Source organism: Aegilops tauschii, chromosome 1, assembly GCF_002575655.3.
Source record: "Aegilops tauschii subsp. strangulata cultivar AL8/78 chromosome 1, Aet v6.0, whole genome shotgun sequence".
In the NCBI taxonomy this organism is placed as follows: domain Eukaryota; kingdom Viridiplantae; phylum Streptophyta; class Magnoliopsida; order Poales; family Poaceae; genus Aegilops; species Aegilops tauschii.
In genome coordinates, this window is record NC_053035.3 from 218845729 (window position 1) to 218852559 (window position 6831).

Here is a 6831-nt window from a genome sequence, read left to right on the forward strand (position 1 = left end):
ATAATGGCATGAATCTCTCCAAGGGTGCCATGGAAGAATTCTGTCAACGTGAGCACATCCGGCTTGATGTGTCATCAGTGGCTCACCCCCAGTCTAATGGTCAAGCTGAGAGGGCTAATCAAGAAATCCTGAAGGGTATCAAACCCCGGCTTATGGTCCCTTTACAGAGAATGCCAGGGTGTTGGGTGGAAGAGTTGCCTTCCGTTTTATGGAGCATTAACACCACCCCTAATAGATCTACGGGTTATACACCCTTCTTCATGGTTTATGGAGCGGAAGCAGTTCTCCCAAGTGATATTCGCCATGACTCGCCTCGAGGGGCAGCTTATGTTGAAGCGGACAATGAAAGAGCACGCCAAGATGCATTGGACCTGTTAGATGAGAAACGGGACATAGCGGGGGCTCGCTCGGCGATTTATCAGCAAGACCTGCGGCGTTATCACAGCCGCTGGGTTAAAACCAGAACTTTTCAAGAAGGCGACTTAGTGCTCCGGCTTATCCAGGATCAGACCGATATGCACAAGTTATCCCCACCTTGGGAAAGGCCCTTTGTGGTCAGCAAGAATCTGAACAACGGATCATACTACCTCATCGATGTTCGAGAGCATAAAGACTCACGCAAGTCGGAGGAGGAGACGATCCGGCCGTGGAACATAGCTCATCTACGGCCTTACTACACCTGAGCCATAGGCTCCCTTCATGTACATATTTTTGACTACGTATATATTATGATCAATATAATAAACCGGAGCCCAGCTAAAGCGGGGTATCCGTTATTTTTCTCATATCATGAGTGGTTACACGGGGGCTTCTGTTTGTGAAGCGACGCCCGGTTTACCCCTTGATTCAGCTTATACAGTTATCTATAAATATAAATCACTTGGGGGCTTGGTCGTATTCGAACCATAGCTACACCTCTTGATTGGCCCAGAGCCGCAAAAGAAAGTCACCTGGGGGCTTGGTCGTATTCGAACCATAGCTACACCTCTTGATTGGCCCAGAGCTGCAAAAGAAAGTCACTTGGGGGCTTGGTCGTATTCGAACCATAGCTACACCTCTTGATTGGCTCAGCGCCCAAAAGAAAAATTACTTAGGGGCCAAAGAGTGTTGTAAAAGGACAACTCAAACATAGGCACCCATTGAGCACAGCTCAAAATATTGCTTGGGTATTCTTTGCTATCGCAATGAACAAAGAATCTACACTTGCAATAGGCTATCAAGCCACGACTTGGAAGCCTGGTGTATACACCTAAAACCCTGGGTTAACCTGCCTTCATCAAGTAAGTCACTCCGTCCAGGTAAACCTGGTATGACCCGCCAACTTGACAAGTCAATCTGATAAGACCCTGAACTTGTCAACGATAAACCGGCAATTGGTTAAGGATTGAGGACCATCTTAAAAGGCTTTGTAAAATGGTTTAACTTAGTGGCCTGGCAGCCCATGAAAAGCCTCGAATTTGGGCCTGGCAGCCCTTGAAAAGCCTCGACTACAAGTTTTTTCTTTTGTCTTTATTCGTCAAAGTTTTTTGTCCCTTGATAAAGGTTTTGAGTTAAACCGGCGTCCAATGACCCGGCCTGACTATGAGTCATCAATATAAACCGGTGTTTATTAATCCGTCCTAGCGTTAACTATAAGTCGCCAGGGTGATCATCCGGTGTTTATCATAACCCGGCATGACTTATTATATACCAGCATAGCATGATGTGAGTTATTAGCACTCAAGATTTGGGTCATCACCCTTATTTAAAGAACGCTGGTAAACCAACAAGGTGGTTCAATATCACAGGTATGATGTATTTCATATTTTCTTATCTTTGCAGCTTTGGTTATAAACCCTGGCTTTATATTGGGCATTATGACCCGTCCGGCGATAAACCGCCATGACGATTTTTAGTCTATTTTATGCAGAAATAGGACCGTATAAAACTGTTAAGGATCATAAGTGGACATAGCACGACGGATTAACAGTATTGTGCAAAGTAACTATGCACGACGGCATAACAGACCAAGTATTCAAGCTAGCCTATTACAAGGCGTTTTGACTGCCCAAAAGAATAATTGTCTTTTACAAGGATGACAGTGTGGGAATGGTAAGCCGGCTTCCGGATTATGATTCTTCCTCAGGTTGATGTGAAGGTTGCGGATCATCCTGCACCGGTTCAGCCTCCCTCTCTTCACCCAGGGGCTGGAAGTCAACAGTTGTCCAATCAATCCCGGTTAAGGCTTGGAAGATAGCTTCATCGTGTATAAGGTTGGACGGATCAACATCAGGAGCGTAAGTATGCTTACGGTTTGGCAGGATCAGATTTTCCACGTCATAAGTTGGTGCATTTATCCGTTTGCCGCTGGCATCATAAGAGTTTTGATAAAACGATAAGTCAATATCTTCAGCCAAGTTGCTTGCCAGTGGACGCATTTCTCGATTGATAGCCCTGAGATCGTCATTATCAAATTCTGACCCGTCCTCCTTTTGGCTTGGATAACCATTCCCAATGTCCTCCGGATCAAGATCAGATATCCAGGCCTTGCCCCGAGTCAATGCGGTGAGAGCACCAGGCCCTAGCAACCGATTTCTTCAATTCTTCAATCCGGGCAGTCATCATGGATAACTTCGGCAGTGTGTCCTTGATTAATGTTGGGGGCGGTTTATTATTTGAAGCTGTGCAGATGGCTCATTGAGCGCCGGTATATAACTGCTCCACCAAGGTATAGGCAGCCTTCAACTTTTTGCACATGTCTATGCCAAGATGAGTAATACGACTACCTGCAAAAGGGTCAACCTATTGTTAAACCGGAAGTTTCATAACTGGCATTTGTTAAAAAGTTTATGAAGAAGTCTTTACCAAAGATGGCGGAGGTCATGGCATTGATCTGCCGCTTCAAGCTGCCCAATTCTTCTGTTACCGGTTTAAGGGCGTTTTCAGCGTCTTCTGCCCGCTTTACCAAAGTTGATTTTTCAGCTTCCCAGTCTGAACGTTCACCCTTAAAGTACTCCTTCAATTGTTCCATGGTTTTTAAAGCGGTGGTCAACTCGCCTTTAACCTTGGAAGTCTCTGCTTGCTGGGACTTGATGTTTTCCTGAAGATCGGTGATTTGAGAGTCTTTTTTGATCAGCTCAGCCTGAAAGAGATAGTTAATGAGTTGGTAATACATCTTTGAAGTCCCATGTCCATAACAAGTTATACACTTGGCACTTGGGGGCTAATGCAGATTGCTTTTTATCAACTGTCAATTTAAGTCCCAAGCACATAACAAGTTATCTACTTGACACTTGGGGGCTAATGCATATTTGCTCAAGATTAAAGATGGACTGCCATAATCACAAGTTGTGGAAGCAGTATGACAAGAGATGTACCGGTTCATTCTAAAGATATAAGCCGGTCCATGGGGGCTACACCGGCAAAGTTAACACTATCAATTCTATTATAAGACCCGGTTCACAACATTTTTATGAACCGGCCCTTGGGGGCTACTGGAGTTGATATTCTAAAGCCAGTTATAAGGAACAAATATGTATGCACAAGGTGATAGTTACCTCATAACGATCCTTCATCAGGCCTACTAAGCCGGCTTCATAGTCACGGCTTGTATACAGACGGTTCAAATAACCAGAATGAATGTCTTGAGCGCTAAGATGAGCATAGCTTGATAAATCGGATTTCCACTTGCCTTTGTCCATAGCAGACAATTCTTCCTTGGCAGTATGCTTTGACAAAGTGACAGGACGGCCAGGGGAGGAGAAACCCGTGCCAGTCACAATAACATCAGCATCAATAGCCTTGGTTGGGCTTGGCGGTTTATCAGAAGTTTTAACTGGGCTTGGCGGATCAGCAGTTGGACTTGGTGGATCCGTTGGCTGGCCTGTTGGGTTTGTTTCCACCGGTTCAACAAAAGTGTTAGTAGCTTGAGGTACCGGATCATCAAGGACAGTGTTAATATCCGGGTCAACAGCTTCTGGGATTTTCTCCATTTCGGTGGCCATTTCATTGTCGGTCGGCCTATTCAACTTAGCCTTCTTGCTTGGTCTGGCTTTGGCACTAGAAAGAACAGGTACAAAAGTCAGTATGATAAAGTAATACAAAGCCGAAGGGGTTAAATATGATATGCTTACCTAGGGACAGTTTTAAGGGGAGGAAGTTGAGTGGCTGAAGACTCGCCGGATGATGAATGGGAAGTTCCCTGATAATTTGAGTCAGACGGATTAAGAGGATATCGGAAGTAACCCGCCTTAGGATAAAGTGTGTCAGGAATATAAGAAACCTCTTGACGGCGTTTACGAACCGGAGTGTTCGGTAAACCGGAGGAGGTCACCACTTGACCACTATGCCGAGTTGTGCGGCAAGTTTCATGCTGTTGTGTCTTCAAAAGAAAGTGCGGATCCAAATAAGAAAGAGGGCATGAAAATTTTACTTTCCGGACGGCTCGACGGATTTTTGGTATTGGCATATGATTTGAGTCAGAAGAAAGAATAGTTACCTCATCAGCATGGCTAGCTTCCGCTTCATCCTGATAATGGTCACTGTCAATAAGGTGTATGAAAAATGAACCAAGAGAGTCAAGTTCTACCTCTGAATCCGGATTATCCAGATCATCATCAATGATTGGCTCAGACGGTTCCGCGTTTCTTCTTTTAGCAGGCTTCTTTGTAGCTTTGGTTTTGAGCCGAGGAGCTCTCGCCGGTTTATCCTGGGATTTTCTTTTCTAGAATGGATCGTCGGCCTACATAGATAGACAGTGAATTATAAAAGAGCAGTTAACAAGGGATGGATTAAAGACAAAAATGCGGTAATTCTTACCTTTGGCGGTTTGTTGGAAGCGCAGAAAGGACTGAGCCCTGTTTTGCTGCAATCGGCCACCTGTTCATCAAGCATCTTCTTGACGGCCTCGGTGACTTCATCGTCAGTAAGCTGGATGTCAATATGACGTTGAGGGTCTTTAAGATCCCCTGTGTGTTCACACATTAAACCGAGGCGCCGGCTTAAAGGTAGAACGCTCCAAGAAACCCAGCATCGAACAAAATCTATGCCTGTAAGTCCGTTTGCAACGAAGGCTCTGAGTTTTGACAGTTGAGGGGCATATTTTGATCGTTCCTTGGCCGTCAATCGTTGAGGAAGTGGATGAGTTTTTGTAAGACGGTGTGGGCGATAACCCGGCAGAGGATTTTCATCGTCCGGAGCTGTGTTTTGGCAATAGAACCAAGTCTGATTCCAGTCTTTGGGATGACTGTGATGCTTGGCGTGAGGGAAATCAACATCTTTCCTCTTCTGAATTGAAACGCCGCCCATCTCAGTGTTGGGTCCATCCGTAAATTCAGTACGGTGGTTTAAGTGAAAGAAGTCCCGGAACAGCTCGACAGTAGGTTCTTCTTGCAGATACACTTCACAAAATACTTGCCAGTTACAAATATTGGATACGGAGTTTGGTCTGATATCTTGAGAGCGGATCTGAAAGCTAGCAAGTACGTCACAGAAGAATTTTGATCCGGGAGGGGAAAACCCTCGACTCAGATGATCAATCAACACAATAACTTCTCCATCTTTGGGCTCAGGAGGATTTTCTGGACCGGGGACTCGCCAATGAATGGTCTCCTTGCTTGCTAAAGCGCCGGTGGCAACACATCCATCTAGTTGTGCTTCTGTAACCCGGGAAGGGGCCCAATTGCAAGCGTAAAACGATTTGGCCATTTCCGTGGAAAGCTGGAAAAAAGGATCAATGCCGGTTTAAGGATTTATGACTAAATGCAGATAAACCGGCCTAAAGACAGAGGAAGAAGAAATTGAATTGTATATACATGATAAACCGGATTCTGATATCGAATTCAAGTTGGCGGTTTAAAAGAGGGCTAATGGTACCTGGTGGGTTATCATCTTCTAAAGGTTAAACCGCCTACAGTGGTGTGGAAGATACAGATCTGAAAAATTCCTAAGTGTTGCACAAACAGATTTCACAGATTGGTGTTATAATTTTGGATCTACCGCAGTTCTAAAAAGGAGAAAAAATTTAAACCTAAAGTTGTGACAGTAGAAGAACACATCTGCTTGGCTGGGATCTCATGCAGTAAAAAGTGGTTTCTAAGGTTGGAAAGGGGCGCTGAACTATTACTGCTCACCTTTACTATCAGTTTCAGATCAAGCTATGAGATCTAGGAGAGGAAAAGGACGAACAGTGAAGAACACCGACGGACAGCGGAACCCTAATGCAGATCTGATATTTGAGAAGAAGAGTACTTACTGATGCAGCAGAACAGCGGAGGTGCGTCGCAGTTTATCTGGTCAAGAAGAGGTTGTTGCAGCGGCCTTGTTGGTGCAGACACGAAGGTCGACGGCAGCGGCGGAGCTCAGGCTCTTAGGCGTCACGAGGAAGAAGAAGAGATGAAGAGGCAAGGGGGAGAATGGAAAGGACCCCCGGTCTTATTTATAAAGGTGAAAGGATAAGTGTTAGGCGCGAGAATCGAGGAGCCTAACAGGTGGATATGTGACAAAGCTGTCGCCTCGATTGTCGGAGGCTCATTAATGAAGGTGAGGTATATACCATTTTAAATAACAGGTGACGTCATGGCGATTTATCATGATACTGGACAATGAAGTCATGGCGGTTTACAAGATTTATGCAAAGGTGTTGAAGGAAGAAATTTTCTCATGTTTTGAAGATTGACATGAACCAGTCCAAATCAATCTGGGGCCTAATGTTGGGGATATTACTACTGGGTATAAACCGGCCAGGTGAAGCCGGGTTATCCCCATAATGAATCGTCTATATTTGAAGCCCATGAAGACAAGGAATAAGGTGCTTTACTACAGAGACTCAAAGGCCCAAGGCCCAAAGGTAGA